The 23047-nt window shown below is 37.9% G+C and overlaps 1 long non-coding RNA gene across 1 annotated transcript in view; it reads left to right on the forward strand.

The window, feature by feature from the left end:
* The window catches only part of LOC144457918 (uncharacterized), a 55270-nt gene extending 32575 nt beyond the window's left edge, over nucleotides 1-22695 (forward strand). The window contains exon 3 of the long non-coding RNA XR_013487521.1: nucleotides 22580-22695. This is a non-coding gene — a long non-coding RNA (uncharacterized LOC144457918). The remainder of the gene's footprint in view (nucleotides 1-22579) is intronic.
* The last annotated feature ends 352 nt before the right edge of the window (nucleotides 22696-23047 follow it).

The raw sequence follows: 23047 nt of genomic DNA on the forward strand, positions 1-23047 counted from the left end.
CCTTTTGCCAATCCCCCTCCACTTGCACCCCACCTTTACTTAATCTTCTTGCCTCTAGCTTTCCTATTGGGAAAGACAGATTTCTATCTTCAACTGATGGTGTATATTTTTCCCTCTTTGAGCCAATGCTGATGAGAGTATGGTTCACTTGATACCCATCACACACCCTCCCCTCTTTCCCTCCATCATAATGTTTTTTGCACTTCTTCATGTGAAATAATTTACCCCATTCTAACTCTTCTTTCCTTCTGCACCCAGTGTATTCCTCTTTCTCATCTCTTAATTATTTTTTATGTTATTCCCTAAAATTCCCATTATACCTGTACCCTTTGTCTATTTATATTCTTTCTAGCTGTACTGTAAGTGGTACAATTTTTAAGAATTATAAGTATCATCTTCCCATATAGGGTGTGAACAGTTCAGCTCTATTGAATCCCTTATGTTTTCTTTTCCCTTTTTCTTTTTTTAGGCTTCTCTTAGGTCTTGATGTTGGAGATCAATTTTTTGTTCTATTCTGGTCTTTTCCTTATGAAAGCTTGAAATCCTGCTATTTCACTGAATTACTATTTTTCTTTTCCCTTGAAGTATTATGCTTAATTTCACTGAGTAGGTGATGCTTGGTTGTAGTCCTAATCCCTTTGCCTTCCAAAATATCATTTCCATGACTTCTGATCCTTTAATGTTGTAGCTGCTAAGTTCTGGGTAATGCTGATATTGGGCTCCCCCAATATTTGAATTGTTTCTTTCTGGCCACTTACAGAATTTTTTACTTGACTTGATAGTTCTATAATTTGGCTATAATGTTCCTTGGAGTTTTTATTTTGGGATCTCTTTCCTGAGATAATTGGTGAATTCTTTCAAGGCCCATTTTGCCCTCTGATTCCAGGATATCAGGGCAGATTTCCTTGATATTTCTTAAAAGATGCTTGTCCAGGTCATCCTTTTGATTATAGCATTCTAGACCTATTTTCCAGGTCAGTTATTTTTCCAATGAGGTGTTTTACATTTTTTCCTACTTTTTTCATTCTTTTGAATTTGTTTGATTCTTGATGTCTCATAGAATCATTAGCTTCCACTTGCCCAATTCTAACTTTTAAGCAGTTGTTTTCCTCAGTTAGCTTTTGTATTCCTTTTTCCAATTGTACTTTTTAAGGAATTGTTTTCTTTAGTGGATTTTTGTATCTCCTTTTCCATTTGGCCAATTCTACTTTTTAAGTAGTTTTTTTTTTCCAAGCTGTTAATTCTTTTTTCATAATTCTCTTGAATCACTCTCATTTCTTTTCTCATTTTTCTTCTGCCTCTCTTATATGATTTCGACCTCCTTTTTCAGCTCTTCCATGAGTTTTTTCTGAGCTTGAGATGACTTCCTATTTTTCTTTGGGGATTTATCCATAGGTGTTTTGACATTGCTGTCCTCTTCTGAGTTTGTGTCTTGGTCTTCCCTGTCACCATAATAATTTTCTATTGTCAGATTATTTTGTTGTTGTTTTTTGCTCATGTTTTTTGGTCTTTTTTTCCTTTCTTTTAAATTTGAACTCTGCTCCTGGGATGAAAGGGGCACTGTCTCAGGCTTCTTGTGCCAGGGACTGCAGGTCCTAGCTGTTAACCTGGTGCTTCACTTATGTTGCCCTGAGGCCCACAGGGGACCCTCATGTCTGACTAATGCTGTGCTGACAGGGTGTGATAGGGAGTGGCTGGTGTTGGAGGCCACAGATGTCTGGTAGCTTACCCAGTTCTGAGCTAGTGTCTGTCTGACATGTGCTGAGGCCAGGGAGGTGTTTCTGTGTTTCCTCAGGGCTACGCTGAAGCACGTGGAGTTCTGGCTGCTGAAGGATACTTGTTTGCCTGAGGCTACAGTGAAGCATGTGGTGATTCTCAGAGCTAAAGTATGCCCATTCCCCTGGCTATGCTGAGGCATGTGAGCAGTCCTGGCATTGGCATTTGACTGCTCCACTGCAGTGGGGCTCAGGATTTCCTCTGGTTTACTGAGGTGGGGCTTGCTGCTGGCTTGCTAGGATGCTTCCTGTCCTTTTTAACCCATGTGACACAGACCTTTCTTGCTATCTTCCAAGCTTCTTGGGCTACAAATTTTTTCACCCCATCTTTTTGTGGTTCTGCTGTTCCAGGATTTGTTTTGGGGCACTATTTTATGGTTGTTTGAGGTGGACATGGGAGAGTTATGGTGATTTACTGCTTACTCCATCATCTTGGCTACCGGAAGTACTTCTACCTCACCTTATCTTCTTATTCCTTAATGGAACTTTAAAGAAACTTATATTACAACATTAAGTTGTTCTCTTCCTGGACCCTTAGAGGCCTTTTACTATCTCCCACTAATTTACTAGGTATGAATCCCTTCTTGTTTTCACAAACCATGGAATTATACAATGATAAATCTACAGATGAAAGGAATCTGAAATTGTCATTTTCCTCTATTTTCAACATTCGTGGTTCAAAATATACCCATGTGAGATAAAAATCCTTTCTTAGAAAGAATGTTGTCTCTGAGGAGCCCTTGCTTCATTCAGTTTGCACCATGATAGTGAAGCCATCAAACTTCTGCCTTTATGCACAATTAAAAAAGCCAATGGAATCAGATATACTTCTCTGTTTTCACTAATTATTGAAAAATAAAAATCTTGCCTCAAATCACTTTTGACATGTTTTATTATTGCCTCCAACTATTCTATTTGACAGTGGGGTTGCTTTGGAAGCAAAATAACATGTGTACTGAGCTGATTCCTACATTGAAGATCTAAAATGAAATTTAATGAGGGACTGGCATGTGAGCAGAGGAATGGTGATGAAACTCCCCATGTAGGCAAAGCTAAAGACCCTGCCTCTGGGAGAGTCATGATAATATGTGATGGTAGTGACTTGGAGAGTTTTTGGTTCATATATAGATATTCCATAACTGCTTCTAGACTGCTAACCATGTGATGGTTGTTGTTGAGTCATTTTTCAGCTGTGTTCAACTCTTCATGACCCCATTAAGGGTTTTCTAGGCAAAGATCCTGCAATGGTTTGCCATTTCCTTCTCCAGCTCATTGGAGAGATGAAGAAACTGAGGCAAACAAGGTTCAGTGGCCTCCTCAGGGTCACACAGCTAGTAAGTGTCTGAGGCCAGATTTGAACTGACAAAGAGGCATCTTCCTGACTCTAGGCCCAGCACTCTATCCACTGTGTATCCTAGCTGACCAGCCGTGTGACGAACAGCAGCCGTTGTGATTGATTATAGTTACAGAGCTGGAACTGGGCGCAACTTCAAGAGCTCTTAGTTGGCCTCAAACTTCTCAGTGGATTACTGATCTTGGTTTGATTCCTTCCCTGATGACTTCTGAAGAGAGATAATATTACAAAAGGAAGAGATCATAGGCTTTCTCACTCGGAGGTCGATATGTGGCCACATGAAAAGAGTCCTAAGTCCTTTGTCGTGGCATTTGTTCTTCCCTTTTAAGTGAAGAAAGTTGGGAGCTATGAAACTTAAGAGTTTGGAAAGGTCAGGAGAGCAAGCCACCCAGGTGTCCAAGGAGGCTGGATAATTGGACTACTGCCACTCATCTTCAAAATACCATAGAGCATGGAAGAGATGCCGTAAGACTAGAGAAGGAAAAATGCTGCCCTCACTTTCAGAAAACGGGAGAGGAGCCAGAGAAAAGATTGCTGTGTTCATCGTATTAAGTAACAATGACTGGACTAGAAAGACAAGAAGGAGGGCACCACTGAGGGGGAAGCAGTATTGGTTCCCTGGAATGTTACCAATTCCCTGATGCATTTGGGGACTAGAGCAATGGCCAGCTACAGACATACACATACACACACACACACACACACACACACACACACACACACACACACCTCTGAGCAAATAGGAGTTTTTGCATTTCTTGAAAGAACGTAACAGATGCAACTGCAGCTGGACTTCCTGACAAAAAGGAACTTTCATAGCATAATTCCAAATTGCTTTTCAGAACATTTGGACCAATCCACATTTCTTCTAACAAAGCATTAGTGTTTCTTCCTTTTTATATTTTAATTGAGTCTCTAAAAACAGCACAGTAAAGCTGAGAATAATGAGGTATGGGAATTCCAGTCCATAACATAACAGTTTGCTAGGTGGTGTGGTGGATAGAGCACCAGCCCTGAAATCAGGAAGACCTGAGTTCAAATGTGGCCTCAGACACTTGACACATTTTAGCTGTGTGACCTTGGGTAAGTCACTTAACCCCCCAATTGCCTAACCAAAAAAAGAAAAGTAATAAACCTTGGAGACACACAGTATATATTCATTGAGGAATCAGAACACCAACCAAATTAAAAATGGTGAGGAAGCATAAAAAGAGAGTACAAGACCAAGCTCACAAAGTTTTTGTGAGGATTAAATGATAACACATGTAAAGCCCTTTGCAATCCTTATTGTGTTATATAAATGCTTATTATTATTACTATAGTGAAATAATCTGATCCATTTTAGGAGGAAAAACCTGGGTTCAGGACTTCTCTATGTGATCTCTGATATGGCAATGGGCCTTCCTTTTGAACCTCAGTTTCCTAATCTGTGGCTTGTAGTGCCTATATCATAGAGCTGTTGAGATGGATGACTAAGGACATTTTATGTGTGGGTATACATATGCATATGAAATCTATATGAATATGCACATGAACATATATATGCATACTTATACATGTATATGTGTGTATATATATATAAATACATACATACATACATCCCTTGCTTGCCCTGCAGTAAATCAATGTGCATTGTTACTGTCTCTTTTTTAAAGTTTTTTTTTACTTAAAGAGCTATTTTTTCCTTTCTTTTTTTTTTTTAACATTTAACTAAAATAAATTTACCTAACAGTAGGATGAAAAACATCTCCAGCTATGATACAGCATCAGTTCAGGTGGACACAGCTCCCTTTCATTTCCAAAATAAGACAAGTGTGTTGACTCACTTTGAAACCAGAAACCTGTCAAGCCAGAAGAGTTCTTCTTTGTGGTGTGAGTTTGTAATGCCTTGAATAATTAGGAAGCTGTGCTAGTAGTTTGAGCCATAGTTCCCTGGACCAATTAGATTCTGCTGCCACCACCACCACCATCACCATGGCAAAAAAGAAAAATTTAAAAAAGAAATCCTTGGAACAAATATACATAGCCAGGTAAAAGAAATACTTGCATTTGCTATGTCCAAAAATATATGTATTGTCTGCACCTTGAGGGAATTGTGGAAATTGAGTAAATCATACTGACTCTATCTTGTGACTCAGTCCCCTTTCTGTTCTAATTTCTATCTTGTGAGAAAACTTTATTACATTATTTGAACCTACCCCCACATGGCTGGGAAGCTGAGCCACCTCTACCCTTAACTAAGTACCTAGATTAAATCTGAAGATTGATGCAAGGAGTTTTCTCACAAGTATGTATCTCAAGCAATTCATATGTCTTATCTGAAAACTGGCCATGTACTGGTCAATCAGTTACAGTTTCTTTGTTCTTTTGATCGAATAAATATACTTTGGGGTAGGGGGCAGTGAGACACCTCTTTTTCTGACTTCAGGGAATTGCACCTATGCATTTTCTTCCCTTCCAACTCTCAAAACTACCAACTTGGAAAGCTCCTAATCTTCCTCAAATTCGAAATCAGATTGCCTAATCTTGTGTCCTGGTTTACTATTAATTGTTTGCTTTTAATGTATAAAAATCTCTATTTGGGGTCCAATGCCAAGCTGAGGATGCCTGGTCCCAATTTGTTATTCAATTGACATGCATTGCTTAATAAATCAGTATGCTCAGATGCTCAAACCTATGTTCCCTCAGTTATTTCAGATTTCATCCCCCACAGTTTTTGGCAAGCCAGCCAAATTAAGAAAAAAACTCCATCCCCTGGGACAGCATTTTAGCTTCATGAAAGACTGATGCAGAGGTAGTACTCCCCACTCCCTCTCCCCACACTGCTAGGGAAGGTTCACCTACCCTGTTGGGGCATGATTTATTCTGGAAATAGTAAAATACTGGAGAGACACACCTTTTCAAGGAACTATGGGTCCTGATAATAGTAAAATACCAAAGCATTTTTCCTTGGATGAAATTTTCTTTTGACATGACACCAGGGGAAGACCACACTATTAAATTGACTTGCTCTCAGGGAAATTCTTATCGGCCTGGAACTTCCCGTATAGGAGTGGAGGGGATGACTAAAAGATAAAGTTCTCAAATTATGCTAAAATATATAAAAATCAAAATGGGTCCCAAAAATGGCCTGGAAAAAGAAGTTTTTATTACTGCAAATTTTGGGAAATCGTTCACATTAACTTTTTCTGTCTTAAAATTTTGTCTGTTTTTTTTTGTATCTTTGTAAAATGCTCAGAAAATGTTTATTGTTATTTGTAGATTCTGCTCCCTTGAAATATTTTACAGGAGAAAATAGAGCCAGCCATAAAAAGCTGCAGCCAAAGATTTTAGTATGCTGGGGAAGATTGATGAAGTTTCATACCTGAAGCAGTTCTCTGACCTTTCTGTAATTTGGTGCTAAACTCTCTATCCTAGTAAGCAGGACTAACTCCCACTATAAGCTTTCAGCAAGAGAATAGGTTAAGGAAAAAAAAATCCTGCAAGATACTTTCTGTCATTTCACCCTGGCCACATTGGGATTACAGAGATAAAGTCAGATAATAAAAAGAAAAAGGAAAACTTTTCCCTGGCTTGTAGGAAATTTGTAGGCATTGTAAATAAATTAGAGATTGCTTAATAAATTGACATGCTCAGAAGTCTGAACCTTTATTTCCTCACTTATTTCAGATTTCAACAGCCACAACCTTGAATTCATTCTCTGTTCAGGGGTCAAAGTTATTTGGGGATACAAAAACAAAGCAAAAACAATCTTTGACCTTAGGAAGACAACAATCAAAAAAACTATGCACAAACAAGATATGCGTAGGATAAATGGGATAATCAATGGAGAGAAGGTTTTTTGTAGAAGGCTTTTTGTAGAAGGTGAGATTTGGGCTGGAATTTGAAGGAAGACTGGAAAGTTAAGGGGCAGGGATAAGGACAAATAGAATTCTAGGCATGGGGGACAGCCAGTGAAAATGCACAGAGTTGGGAGATGGAGTGTGGAACAGCAAGTAAGCCAGTGCTACTGGATCACATATTATAAGTGTCACAAAATTAGAATGATAGGAGAAGGGTCAGGTTTTGAAGGGCTCTGAATGCCAAACAGAATTTTATAATTGATTGTGGAGGTGATAGGGAGCTACTGGATTTTATTTGAGTATGTTTGGGAGAGAGAAAAAGGTGATATAATCAGACCTTTGTTTTAGGAGAGATGTGACAGGCAGGCCAATAGGCAGACTATTGTAATAGTCCAGGAGTGAGGTGATGAAGGCCTGTACCAAAGTAATGGCAGTGTCAGAAGAGAGAAGAGTGTGTATATGAGAAATAAAATGAAAGTAAAATAAAAAAAAGTAGTCTAGGTTAACTGGAACATAGAACAAGTCTCAATAGTTTTGTGAAGATCTTTGGGTTTGGAACATTAAATTTTATTCATTAGGCAATAGAGAGACACTAAAGTATTTGAGTAGCAGAATGACATTATTATAAGGGCAGATTAGTGATAATAACAACTGACATTTATATGCTTTGAGGTTTGCAAAATACTTAATATGTGTAACAGGGACTAAAACCCACATTACATGTAAAGGGATACATAGGCTCTCAGAAGATATCTCACAGTGTGTGCGCCTGAGCTCCCCAGGCAATTTCTAGGGCATGTCTGGGTGGTCCCTTGTTTCCCTTGCTCTTTAAAAGTGATGAGAAAGAAGGGTTCCATTAAAAAGAAGTGGAAGCATCCATCTCATTCTCTTCCTTTGATTCTCTCATTTAAGAAGAAGCCCTCCCTCACTAGACCTTCACAGAGGGCAAGGGAAGAGGTGACACCCTTTCCCCCAACTTGGATAGCATGGTAACTGCTCCTCCACGGCAGCTTAGGGATTAGGCAAGGTAGATAGACTCTAGTCTTCTGATTCCCTCTTTTGATTTGTGTTTCTTTGCCATTCTGAGATTACCCTTTTGGGAAAAGGCCTTGGTACCTCAGGAGTTTCTGCATTCCTAAGTTGGTGTGGGAAGGGCCATCTTTTCGTTGACTACAGTGATTCTTGACGCTGAAAGGAGATTGAGCCCAAGCCCTAACCTGGCTTCCCAAAAGACATAGATATGCAAGCAATATTCTGGGGAGTATAGAGATAAGGTAAAATGTAAAATACTTATTTGGGAATCCCACAAACTGCATCCATGTCTTGATGTTTTAAGTATTAACCTACTGGGAGACAATAGTAATACTTGTGAGGTATTGCTTCTTGTTTATGGGGTTTTGTTTGTTTGTTTGTTTTTCAGTCATTGAACTCTTATAGATCTCATGTGTTTTGAGCACATCTTTTGGGTAAAAGAAAAAAATAGATGTCCTATACCTGTTCTACATTGTACATTAAGTTACTTTCTACTCCCTGCTTTTTGGGGAGACTTTAGATATGGATAAAAAAAATCTAAGCTTTAAGTAACATTTTCCTTAGGACTCCAGGATTGGAATGTAAAAAACCAAAGAGTAGTTTTTAAAATAGCCTGACCTTCTATTTAGGTGGCCAGCTTAGCCCAGACTGAATCCAGTTTGCTCAGATATGGGATCAAGCAAGGGCTCCTCTCTTAGAGGTGAGGAACAGAGTTCAGTGCCATAGCTCCATGGCCATATTGGATATCATGGCAAATCTCTACTACTCCTTTCCTCTCTTTGCTACCATCTATTGAATTTAGGTGATATCTCTAGATAAAGTGCTTCCTCTCCTTCTCACCTACATAGCTTAGAGTGGAGCAAAGCTTTAGCTCTTTTAGAAAGGCTGGACCCTAAAACATCCAGTCATTGTGCTAGGGAAAGGGGGAAATGGCTTTCTCTCCGTAAGGTGAAAAAGATCTGTCAGCTTAAAGAGTGTCAGACCCCAGAGGCCAAGCTCTTTTGAAACAAAAATTAGTCAATTGTGTAATTTGAATAGAAAGGTAGCTAGTATTCCTTCTTTCTGCTGGCATGATTGATAGCTCCAGACCAACTCTCTTATCTGACTTAGGGATAGGCAATCCTTTTAAATTCTGTTTAATCTCTATGGGAATCTTATACCCCCCAAACCCATTTTAGGATCCTTGGCCCAAAAAAAACTACTCATAAGAGCTACATGCAAACTGGGCTTCTTTTGCCCCCAATATCATCTTTGGATTGTCATACAAACAGACCTAAGCAAGAACAAAACTAAGTGAAGGCAAGTCCTTTATCCTCTACCCCACTGCTCCCCACCCTCCACTCTTACTATTTTGTATATGTGTCCTTTGGCAATGAATTTCTCAAGTTTTAAGCTGTTTTAAACCTACATAAATAAAAATTAAAAATAACAAAAGGTTAGTAGAAACCATTCTTCCCAAAGGGAGAGATTGCCCGAAATTTTCCTGGTACATCCTATTACCTAGAAAGAAATGAAAACTACAACAGAATGATTTTGTAACTAATTACAGTCAAAATGCACACATTATCACAGATAAGAATTATGCTCGTTATTTTTTATATTGCTGATGGGCTGTGCATGTATATTAATCTATAGAGTATTGATTGAGCATGATGCTGTATACTAGGGAGACAACAAAAAATATAAAATATAGTCCTTGATTTCAAGAAACTTTCTGAAAATAATTAAATGATAAATTGTGTGACACTGGTTAAGTTCACAACCGATGGAAAGTTTGCTGAAGATAAATCCTGCATGTATGGTTATGTAATCAAATAAAAAATAAGTATATCCTTTAATGGGGGAGAGTGTGGGAAAACTGTAGAAAACAGGAAAATAACATCCAATTCTCATAAATTTGGAACTGAACATGTGGCCAGCTTTTGACATCATTGAATAAATGATATCACCAATTATTTCATTTTTGCCACATTTAATTTGGATCTACTAGAACAGACACTAGTAAATAATATATCACATAATTGCATGAACTATGGAAAAGAGTGGCATGAGATGGAAAGGACATTGTACTTGGAATCGTTGAGGTTTAGGGGTGTTGGGACCACGAAATCACAACACACAGGTCATGCCTGCATGAATTCAACCCAAGCCTTCTTCCAGCCAAAGACAAGGATTATTAAAGATAACACCATATTGGCCAGACTCTTAAGGAATCCAAGCATTTGTATCGCTAATGCAAGTGGCCCAGATTGTAAAGAATCTAAGCACTTGGCTAGATTCTTAAGGAATCTGAGCATCTTAATGGAGACAAGATGGACCTTATATACAGAAAGACTGTGGGAGGGATCTAGGATTAGCCAAGTAGTTTGAGGTGACTGGAAGAGGGGTCTGGGAGAAGGGGTATCTTGATGGGAGTAGACAGTAAGCTGGGGTACCTGGAGGAGGGGTCCAGGGAGGATCTTGATGGGAGTGACTGGGAGGTCAAGAATGTGGTCTAGATAGGATCAAGGTTGGGAAGTAGGGGGGCATCAGGAGGTAATAAACAATGGAGGGCTGGGTTATGTTAAGGGCCACAGAGAATTGGGAGATTAGGCATAGGAGATAAGTGTAACAAGACTTATTCTGCATACAAACAAATAATGGGCTACTGGTAGGATGTTTTAATAGTAGCTCAAATATGTATAGTGCTTTAAAGTTTATTTAAAAAAGTCCTTGCTGGATTTGGCAGCCAATTCAGAATCAGTGCCCTGAGGAATGAGGAGCAACCTTCAGAACCTAACCCAGCAGTAGCTGAGCCAAGGCCTCATCTGGCAGTAATGCCACATTTACTCACTAACTTTGTAGGACCAGTACAATGTAGAAATTACATTAAGCCTGAGCCCACTTTCCCCATGTACCAAGGCAGTATCTGGAGTATTGTGCCACTGAGGTGCAACATGGTAAAGATGGTTATATCCTGACCTTTCTGTGACTTATAGTGCTAAAAGAGACCAATGCACCATATATCTAGAACTAGAAGCCAATTTTTTTTAAACTTTTAATTGAAGATAACAGTTCAATTAAAAGATGGGATAAAGGATGGAATGAGAAGAAGAGTTTTGTCTTAATAAAGTGATATGAAAAATGTATCATCACTGGCTATTTCATTTTTAAAGATAATACTTACGAACTTGTGCTTCGGGGAGCCAAGATGGCAGAGTGAAAAGGTAGTCACTCTCACTCTCCCTATCAACCTCTGAAAACCCAGAAAATATCACCCCAGAAAAAAAAACCTCTGGAACACCTGAACTAGAAGAAAGACAAGGAGCAGCAGTGCAGTAGCCCAGCAAACACAAGGGGCCCCAGGCAGATAAGTACCCTGCAGCATTCATCTAAAAGGAGGTGAAGAAAACAACCTAAAGGCTTCCTAAAGCCTGGGCCTCGCTGATTCCAACCCAACAACAGGTGAGCTTTAGGAGCTCTGAAGCCTCCAATTGTGAAGAAATCCTGAAGCCCAGGTGGTAGAGCAGGCAAACACCAACACCTGGACCTTGGAGTGCCTCAGTGAGGGCAGGGGCGTGGGGGGCGGGAACCGGTGGAAACCAGCTCAGAAAACCACCAGGAGTCTCGGCACTCCACCGCAAAGGAATTTCCCAGTGCATTAGCAGAAACGAGGGAGACAACACTGCAGGGGGCCCCAGGCAGATAAACATCCTGCAGCAGCCATCTAAAAGAAGCTGAACAAAGCTAAAGGAAAGGAAAAGCAGGCAACCTAGAATTGCCTGAAAGTGCCAGTCTTCCTGATTCCAGCCCAACACAAGGTAAGCTGCCAGAAACCTACAGCATCCAATTGCCAGCATAAGAGGCCCCAGAATGCAAAGCCAGTGACCAAGACTTAGGCTCCCAACACAAGAAGCTTGGATCAGTGCCCTCCACTGCCCAGCAGGAGAGCTCAATCTCTTTAATGGCCAGGGAATAAAGAAACACCATGAGTAAAAATAAATGTACCATAGATTCATATTATGAGAAGAGTGAAGATCAAGACAGAAATTCTGAAGACGACAGCATTGTCAACAAACCCACATCTGCAACAACAAAAGGGAATATGAACTGGTCTGAAGCCCAAAAAGCCTTCTTAGAAGAGCTCAAAAAGGATTTCAATAGTCAAATGAGAGAGGTAAAAGAGTCCTTCAAAAATACAATTGGCCAGTTGGAAAAAAAGTACACTGAAGAAAACAAGTCCCTAAAATATACAATTGGCCAATTGAAGAAGGAAAGACAAAAACTAACAGCTGAAGGAAACAAGTCCCTAAAAAGCACAATTGGCCAGCTGAAGAAGGAATTACAAAAACTAACAGAAGAGAACAATCTGTTAAAAACTAGAATTGGACAAATGGAAACTAATGTCTCTATGAGAGAGCAAGAATCAGTCAAACAGAAACAAAAAAATGAAAAAATCGATGAAAATGTAAAATACCTCATCAGTAAAACAACCGACCTGGAAAATCGACTCAGGAGAGACAATTTAAAAATTATTGGACTACCTGAAAATCATGATGAAAAAAAGAGCCTGGACAGTATCTTTCAGGAAATCATAAAGGAAAACTGCCCAGAAGTCCTAGAACCAGAAGGGAAAATAACCAAAGAAAGAGTCCACCCTCAACACCTGAAAGAGATCCCAAATTGACAACGCCAAGAAATATAATAGCAAAATTCCAAAATTACCAGATGAAAGAGAAGGTGCTGCAAGCAGCCAGAAAGAATTTAAATATCATGGAACCACAGTCAGGATTACACAGGACCTTGCAGCTTCTACATTAAAAGACCACAGGGCATGGAACATGATATTCCATAAGGCAAAGGAGCTTGGAATGCAGCCAAGGATCAATTACCCAGCAAAAATGAGCATCATTTTTCAAGGGAGGAGGTGGATATTCAACAAAATAGGAGACTTCCAAACTTTCCTGATAAAAAGACCAGAGCTCAACAAAAAATTTGATCTTCAAGTACAGGACTCAAGAAGGACTTAAAAAGGTAAATGGGACAGAAGGATACAATATGTTGTTAATAAGGGGGGGACTGTTTAAACCCCTACAAGGGAATATGAGACTTGCAACCCTTGAGAACTGTATTGTTATTACACCTTGTTAAAGGAGTATACATAAAGAGGGTGGATATTAGTTGACTTTGATGTAATGATAAAAAAAAATCTAATCAAGTTAAATGGATCCAAATAAGTGGATCAATCTGATCTTAGAAAATGTACTGAGAAAGGAGGAGGCAGACAAGGGTAAATTACATTACAGGAAAAGACACAAAATCCTATTACAGCAGAGGGAAAGGGGGGGAGCATTGTTTGAACCTTACTCTCATCAGATTAGGCTCAAGAAGGGCATAATATAATCAGTTAGGTATAGAAATCTAACTTGCCCTATAGGCAGTAGGAGGAAAAGGGAAAGAAAAGGGAGGGGAAAGAAAAGGGAGGGGGGAAAGAAGGGAGGGAAAGCAGTAAGACTAAAGGGGAAGAAAAGGGAAAGGGATAATAAAAGGGGGAAGGGACTGAAGGAGGCAGTGGTCAAAAGCAAAACACTAGTGAAGGGGAGAAAGGAAAAAGGAGAAAGAAAAGCATAAAAAGAGGAAAAGGATGGAGAAAAAGACACAGATAGTAATCATAACTGTGAATGTGAATGGGATGAACTCTCCATAAAACGGAAAATTGCAGAATGGATTAAAAACCATAATCCTACAATATGTTGTTTACAGGAAACACATTTGAAAAAGAGTGACACATACAGGGTAAAGGTAAAAGGCTGGAGCAGAATATATTATGTCAGTCAGCTGAAAAAAAAAGCAGGGGTAGCAATCCTGATCTCAGACAAAGCAAAAGCAAAAATAGATCTAATCAAAAGAGATAAGGAAGGAAACTACATCCTGCTAAAAGGCACCATAGACAATGAAGTAATATCATTACTAAATATATGCACCAAATGGTATAGCATCCAAATTCTTACAGGAGAAGTTCAGGGAGTTACAGGAAGAAATAGACAGCAAAACTATACTAGTGGGGGACCTGAACCTCCCCTCTCGGCACTAGATAAGTCTAACCACAAAATAAACAAGAAAGAAGTTAAGGAGGTGAATAGAACATTAGAAAAGTTAGGTATGATAGACCTCTGGAGAAAACTGAATGGGGATAGAAAGGAATATACTTTTTTCTCGCAGTACATGGCACATACACAAAAATTGACCATGTACTAGGGCATAAAAACCTCACAATCCAATGCAGAAAGGCAGAAATATTAAATGCATCCTTTTCAGATCATGATGCAATAAAAATTATATGTAATAAAGGGCCATGGAAAGATAGACTAAAAAATAATTGGAAACTAAATAATCTAATCCTAAAAAATGATTGGGTCAAACAACAAATCATAGAAACAATCAATAATTTCATTCAAGAGAATGACAATAATGAGACAACATACCAAAACCTATGGGATGCAGAAAGCAGTTCTTAGGGGAAGTTTTATATCTCTAAATGCTTACATAAATAAAATAGAAAAAGAGGAGATTAATGAATTGGGCATACAACTAAAAAAACTAGAAAAAGAACAAATTAAAAATCCTCAACTAAACACCAAATTAGAAATATTGAAAACCAAAGGAAAAATTAATAAAATTGAAATTAAGAAAACTATTGAACTAATAAATAAAACTAAGAGCTGGTTTTATGAAAAAACAATAAAATAGATAAGCCTTTGGTTAATTTAATTAAAAAAAAGAAAGAAGAAAACCAAATTACTAGTATCAAGAATGAAAAGGGAAGCTACCACCAAGGAAGAGGAAATTAAAACAATAATTAGGAATTATTTTGCCCAACTATATGCCAACAAATTTGACAATCTTAGTGAAATGGATACATATTTACAAAAATATAAATTGCCCAGATTAACCGAAGAGGAAGTAAAATACTTAAATAACCCCATCTCAGAAAAAGAAATTGAACAAGCCATTGATGAACTCCCTAGGAAAAAATCTCCAGGGCCAGATGGATTTACATGAATTCTATCAAACATTTAAAGAACAATTAATTCCAATACTATATAGACTATTTGGGAAAATAGGTGAAGAAGGAGTCTTACCAAATTCTTTTTATGATACAAATATGGTGTTGATACCTAAACCAGGAAGAGTCAAAATAGAGAAAGAAAATTATAGACCAATTTCTCTAATGAAATAAGATGCAAAAATTTTAAACAAAATATAGCAAGTAGATTGCAGCAACTTATCACAAGAATAATACACTATGACCAGGTAGGATTTATACCAGGAATGCAGGGTTAATATTAGGAAAACTATCAGCATCATTGAGCATATCAACACAAAACCAACAGAAACCACATGATCATCTCAATAGATGCAGAAAAAGCTTTTGATAAAATACAACACCCATTCCTATTAAAAACACTAGAAAGCATAGGTATAAATGGAGTCTTCCTTAAAATACTAAATAGCATATATCTAAAACCTTCAGCAAGCATTATATGTAATGGGGACAGGCTAGAAGCATTTCCAATAAGATCGGGAGTGAAACAAGGATGTCCATTATCACCACTGTTATTCAATATTGTACTGGAAACCTTAGCTTTAGCAATAAGAGAAGAAAAAGAAATTGAAGGCATTAGAATAGGCAAAGAAGAAACAAAGCTATCACTCTTTGCAGATGACATGATGATATACTTAGAGAATCCTAGAAAATCAAGTAAAAAACTACTTGCAGGCTATAAAATAAACCCACATAAATCATCAGCATTTCTGTATATTACCAACAAAGCCCAACAGCAAGAGATAGAAAGAGGAATCCCATTTAAACTTACTGTAGACATTATAAAATATTTAGGAGTCTACCTCCTGAAAACCCAGGAACTCTATGAACACAATTACAAAACACTTTTCACACAAATAAAATCAGATCTAAATAATTGGAAAAACATCAGTTGCTCATGGGTAGGCAGCTAATATAATAAAAATGACAATCCTACCTAAGCTAATTTACTTATTCAGTGCCATACCAATCAAACTACCAAAAATTATTTTATAGAGTTAGGAAAAATAATAATAAGATTTATTTGGAAAAACAAAAGGTCCAGAATATCAAAGGAACTAATGAAAAGAAATGCAGGCAAAGGTGGCCTAGCAATTCCAGATCTTAAATTGTATTATAAAGCAGTAATCATCAAAACTGCTTGGTATTGCCTAAGAAATAGGGAGGTAGATCAGTGGAATAGGTTAAATATGCAAGACACAGTAGTCAATGACTATAGTAATCTATTTTTGATAAACCCAAAGACCCCAGCTTCTGGGATAAAAACCCACTCTTTGAAAAAAAGAAAGTGCTGGGAAAACTGGAAAAGAGTATGACAGAAACTAGTCATAGACCCAAATCTCACACCATATACCAAAATAAAGTCAAAATGGGTTCATGACTTAGATATAAAGGCTGATACCATAAGTAAACTGGGAGAACAAGGAATAGTTTACCTATCAGATCTATGGAGAACAGAAGAATTCATGACCAAACAGGAGATAGAGAACATTATGAAAAGCAAAATGGATAATTTTGATTACATTAAATTGAAAAGTTTTTGCACAAACAAAGCCAATGCAACTAAGATTAGAAGGAAGGTAGAAAATTGGGAAAGAATTTTTACAACCAGTCTCTCTGATAAAGGCCTCATTTCTAAAATATATAGAGAATTAAGACAAATTTATAAGAACACAAGCCATTCCCCAATTGATAAATGGTCAAAGGATATGAACAGACAGTTCTCAGATGAAGAAATTAAAGCCATCTATAGTCATATGAAAAAATGCTCTAAATCATTATTGATTAGAGAAATGCAAATCAAAACAACTCTGAGGTACCACATCACACCTATCAGATTGGCCAACATGACAAAACAGGAAAATGATAAATGTTGGAGAAGATGTGGGAAAATTGGAACACTAATACATTGTTGGTGAGTTGTGAAATGATCCAACCATTTTGGAGAACAATTTGGAACTATGCCCAAAGGGCTACAAAAATGTGCATACCCTTTGATCCAGCAATAGCACTTCTAGGGCTATATCCCAAAGAGATCAAACAAATGGGAAAAGGACCCACATGTACAAAAATATTCATAGCAGCTCTTTTTGTGGTGGCAAAGAATTGGAAATTGAGAGGATGCCCATCAATTGGGGAATGGCTGAGCAAGTTGTGGTATATGAATGTAATGGAATACTGTGCTATAAGAAATGATGAACAGGCTGACTTCAGAAAAACCTGGAAAGACTTATACGGTCAGATGCTGAGTGAAGTGAGCAGAACCAGGAGGACTTTGTACACAATAACAGCCACATTATGCGATGACTAATATTGTTAAACTGAACCCTTCTCAGCATTACAAGGATCTAAGACATCTCCAGAGGCCTCAGGATGGAAAATGCTGTCCACATCCAAAGAAAGAACTATGGAAATTGAATTGCTATCACTTATTTTTACCCTCTGTTGAGTTTTGTTTCATCTTTCTGATGGTTCTTCCTATTGGTTTTAATTTTTACTTACAACTTCACTAATGTGAAAATATGTTTAATAGGATGTAAATGTAAAGCCTATATCAGATTGTACCATCTTGGGGAGAGTGGGGGAGAGGAAGGGGGAGAAAAATTTTCAACTCAAAAGATTATGGAAGTGATTGTTGATAATTCAAAATAAATTAATAAAATTTAAAAAATTAGAATGGAGCAATTGGAAGCTAATGACTTTATGAGAAATGAAGACACTGTAAAACAAATTCCCAAGAAAAAAAAAATAGAAAACAATGTGAAATATCTCATTGGAGAAACAACTGACCTGGAAAACAGATCCAGGAGAGACAATTTAAAAATTATTGGACTACCTGAAAGGCATGATCAAAAAAAGAGCCTAGACATCATCTTTCAAGAAATTATCAAGGAAAACTGCCCTGATATTCTAGAACCAGAGGGTAAAATACAAATTAAAAGAATCCACCGATCACCTCCTGAAAGAGATCCTCAAATGAAAACTCCTAGGAATATTGTAGCCAAATTCCAGAGTTCCCAGGTCAAGGAGAAAATATTGCAAGTAGCCAGGAAGAAACAATTCAAGTATTGTGGAAACACAGTCAGGATAACTCAAGATTTAACATCTTCTACACTAAGGGACCAGAGGGCTTGGACTATAATATTCTGGAGGTCAAAGGAGATAGGATTACAGCTAAGAATCACCTACACAGCAAAACTGAACATAATCCTACAGGGGGAAAAATGGATATTCACTGAAATAAAGCACGCTTGATGAAAAGACCAGAGTTGAATAGAAAATTCGATTTTCAAATACAAGACTCAAGGGAAGCATAAAGAGGTAAATGGGAAAGAGAAATCATAAGAGACTATTAAGGTTGAACTGTTTACATTCCTGCATGGAAAGGTGTTATTTGTAACTCATGAGACCTTTGTCAGTATTAAGGTAGCTGGAGGGGAAAAATTTATATGTGTATAGAGATAGATAGAAAGATAGATACAGAGAGAGAGAGAGAGAGAGAGAGAGAGAGAGAGAGAGAGAGAGAGAGAGAGAGAGAGAGAGAGATGGCTCAGGGTGAACTGAAGTTGAAGGAGTGATATCTGGAGAACAAAATTAAGGGGTGAGAGAGGATTATACTGGGAGAAGGAGAAAGGGAGAAGGAGAATGGGGTAAATTATCTCACAGAAAACAGACAAGAAAAGGCTTTTACAGTGGAGGGGAAGTGGGGGAAGATAAGAGAGAATGAGTGAATCTTAATTTCATCAGTTTTGGCTTAAGGAAGGAATAACATGCATACTCAATTGGATATGGAAATCTATCTTACCCTACGGGAAAAGGGGAGAAGGGATAAGAGAGCAGGGAGATGATAGAGGGGAGGGCAGATTGGGGGAGGGAGGAGGTAATCAGAAACAAACATTTCTGAGGAGAATAGAATAAAAGCGGGGTGGGATAGGATGAAGTGAAATATAGTAACTTTTTAACAATATGACTACTATGGAAGTGTTTTACATGACTACACATATATAACCTGTATCGATTTGCTTGCCTTCTCAATGAGGGTGTGTGGGGAGGGAGGAAGGGAGAAAATTTGGAACCCAGAGTTTAAAAAAAAAATGTTAAAAATTGTTTTCACATACAACTGGGAAATAAGATATACAGGCAATGGGTTATAGAAATCTACCCTGCCCTACAGGAAAATAGAAGGGGAAGGGGATAAGAGAAGGGGGGAGAGATAGAATGGGGGTCAGATTAGGGGAAGGTATATTCAGAATGCATCCCGATATGAGGTGGGGGGAGGGGTGAGATGGGGAGAAAATTTGGAACTCAAAAACTTGTGGAAGTAAATGTTGAAAATTAAAAATAAATAAATAAATTACAATTAAAAAAATTGAACCCAGAAAGATGAGTCTTCCTGACTCCCAGCCTGGCATTCTATCCACTGTGCTACCTAGGTGCCCTTATATTTTGGGTTGGGAAACACTACCTTGGGGGAGGGAGAAAGGAATATACACATGCACATGTACATGCATATGTATATGTACTCACACATGCACACATGTATGTATATACATATACCTGCATATATACATATGTATATGTGTGTAAGTTGAGAAATATAGATATAGATATAATCAGCCTATAAAATGTTTGACTTGGATCTTAAAGTAATCATTTTAATCAAAAGGTAAAACCTAAACATCCTAGCTTCATTGGGTCTTATTAACCTCTTTTCTTTCCTATTTGTTACTAAAACTCAATGTGTTTCCCTAAAAGGAGCACTGACTAGAGTCAGAGGACATTGATCTAACCCTGCCTCTGCCTCTTACTACCCATGTGACCTTGGGCAAGTCTCCTAACTTGTCTGTTTCTGTTTCATAATCAATTAAGGAAGGGGATTGAACTAAATGGCCTCAGAGGTCTCTTCCAGCTGTAGGTTTATGATCCTATGGCTTGGAGTTAGGAGACTTGATATAAATGCTGTCCCTGATAGCATTCATTGCTGCAGTACTTTGCAAATGTAATAGAGACTGTTTGTTATTTTCTATATGAGCCCAAGGGCCTTCAGGCAGGAGATATACACTCCAAAAAAAAGGTCTCTAATGTGGGGAAAGATTGTGCAGTGTAAATGAGTTTACTACAGCACTGCTAAGAGAGAACCTCAGGCCTTAAAGTCTGTTAGCTCACTGGTTCAGTGAAGACTGAATCTCTAAAGCTACTAAGCAAAATTGAATGTCTGGACTGGGAAGTCTACCTCTCAGAAACAACAAGAAAAAACCATTTGTGATGAAAATGCAAGGGGGTTACCTCCCAAGTCTATTTCTTATTCTCTCTCCACAAAACAATTGGGCTATTTTTTTTTAAAGTCTGATCTCAAAGGGCAAATCCTCCCAGCTTCATCAGAAAGAACAGTAATGGAATAGTTACAGTATTTTTAGCACCATGTCATCTTGGAGAAATACTTCCCTTGCTCTGTAGGAGGAAAAACATATGCTTCAGCCCACACCTCATGTCCAATTACTGGTTCAGGCTGTTTACATCAGCACAAGTGCTTGATCTGTAGGGAAAGGAATGTCACATGACAGAATAATTCCAGCCATCACACAGTAGAGAGGGATATAATTACTCACGAAGAATATTAGATAGCAGGGCCGAAACACAGGTGTCTCCAGAACTAGATGATATCCATTATCTTCTGAACTGTCATAGAACTTCTTAGGATGGCAAGAAATTATTATTGTCTTTGCTACCAAAAGGTTTAAAATGTCTTTCTGAAAATTGTTTTCTTAAGGGATCACATGGATAGTTGGAGAAGGGGTTTCATGGGGGCAGTCAGAGTCTCATGCTCTCTCTGCCTCCCCCACCATCTCTGTCCCCCATAGTATCTAGGTCATTAACTTTGACTTGCCTTGCTTCCCATACTATTTAGAATGCATTGATTTCCAAGTGATTTTTGTTATTTTCTTCTCTTTGTCCATCCCCTTTGGGCACATAGTGATTTGAAAAAAATGGAAAGGGACAGAGAACATAGATAATTTTGTTATTCAGTCACATCTGACTCTTCATGACCCCATCTGGAGTTTTCTGGGCAAAGATACTGAAATGGTTTGCCATTTTCTTCTCCAGCTTATTTTACAGATGAGAAACTAAGTCAAATGGGGTTAAGTGACTTGTCCAGGGTCACACAGCTAGCAAATGTCCAAGGCCAGATTTGAATTCATGAAGATGAATCTTCCTGGCCTTCCCAGCAAGATTAGTGTAAAACAAGGATGCCCATTACTACCAAGCCCAGTGCTCTCTCCAGTGTGCCACCTAGATGCTGCCCATCTAGATAACATATTTCTACATTTTTCCCCTTGTATCCTTAGGATTAGATAGTTCATTTCCTAAAGTGCTTGAAGAGCTTTTGTGATTGTTTCTTAATCCTGTACCAGTTACCTCATAAAACATCCAACCTAGTCCATGATGAATTTCTAGTGTCTAACTCTCTTAACATAAAGGATCCAAATACTCTTTTTTTTTATCCCCCAGTTCTCTCGGCTCACAATCCTTACCTAGAGGACTTGGGAAAACATATGCATGGTACCTCTTAAAATATTGAAATCTCCACTTAAAACCATGAATTTCACCATATCAGAGGAGTTGTATTGAAAACAAAACATGAATCAGTGACTATTAATTTCAATGCTTTACATTTAAACATACATAAGCCAAAATTTGAATTCCTCAGAGTTATAGCTACAAACATGGGGATGCCTATGATGAAGACCCTACCTACAAGTCTTTTCTCTTTCAGTCAAAAGGAAGAGAGAAACTCACTCTATCTTCCCTTCCTGTGCTCTCTTCCCTGTTCGCATTCCTGCCCTTCCTCACCCCTCTAGGCAAGCTGATTTTAATCCTCCCCAAATAGAGTTAGATTGATCCTTGGATGACTGACACGCAATTCATCAACAGACCCATACTCATAGCCTTTCCAGCATGGTGTTATATAAATATTTGTGCTGCTTCCACAATTTGAGTTCTGTTAACATAGCCTTTGAGAAACCAAGCTTGTCCACAATGAAGCATCAAAGCAAGACTTTAGTGAAGAGGTGGGAAAGTAACTGAACAATATTCCAAAGAAATTTCTCATGCATATTATAGAGAATATAGGGTACTGTAGATAATCTGTTAATGATCTGAGTAACTTGAATCTAGAGTTACAGTGAGAATTACATTCAGATCATCAACATGAGGCACACCCTACAAAGAGTTCAAAAAACTAATTCTCACTTTTCCTTTGTACTTACTGTGTCCTCCCTTTTCATAAAGGTTAGCTGTACACATGACTCATTCTCATTATATTGAGAGCAGAGTCTGAGTTATATATTGTATTCCCAACACTTAGCACAGTGTCTTGAACATAGTAGGGCTCAATGTTTGGTATATTCAATGGAACTGAAATTCTAAAATGGGATATAATAAAAATGTCATCTAGAAATTTGCAGGAAGTATATGTTTTGATTTGTTACAGAGATTACTCGGGACAAGAAAAAAATAATGAATTTTTTAAATTTGCATTCAAAGCCTATGGAATTCAACCAACGTGAAATTCAAACCAACAGCCAGAACCTCAAATCAACAACTAAATTCAGCCAACATAAAATTCATAATAAAAGTTGATAAAATATAAATAAAATTATATGGAAAACATAAAATTCAAAATTTGTTATCCTTTCTATAACGTTCTTTAGGGTGTCCATGAAAGCTTTTGAGGAAGAAAGTTAAAGGGGAAAAAAAGTGAGGGAGAGGATCCTAGTTGCAAGTAACCATACATTAGTTATGGCCTGGGTTCTACATGTCCAATTTACCTCCAAGGAGGTAAATTCATCGTGCCATAGGAAACCAGGAGAAGGAAGAGAAGCAATGGAAAACCAAAGTTCAACTCTAGATTCTTTCATAGCTGCGTGATCTTAAGCCAAGCCATAACTAGGGCAGTGTG

Source organism: Phascolarctos cinereus, unplaced genomic scaffold (assembly GCF_003287225.1).
Source record: "Phascolarctos cinereus isolate Bilbo 61053 unplaced genomic scaffold, phaCin_HiC Scaffold_5;HRSCAF=322, whole genome shotgun sequence".
Classification (NCBI taxonomy): Eukaryota; Metazoa; Chordata; class Mammalia; order Diprotodontia; family Phascolarctidae; genus Phascolarctos; species Phascolarctos cinereus.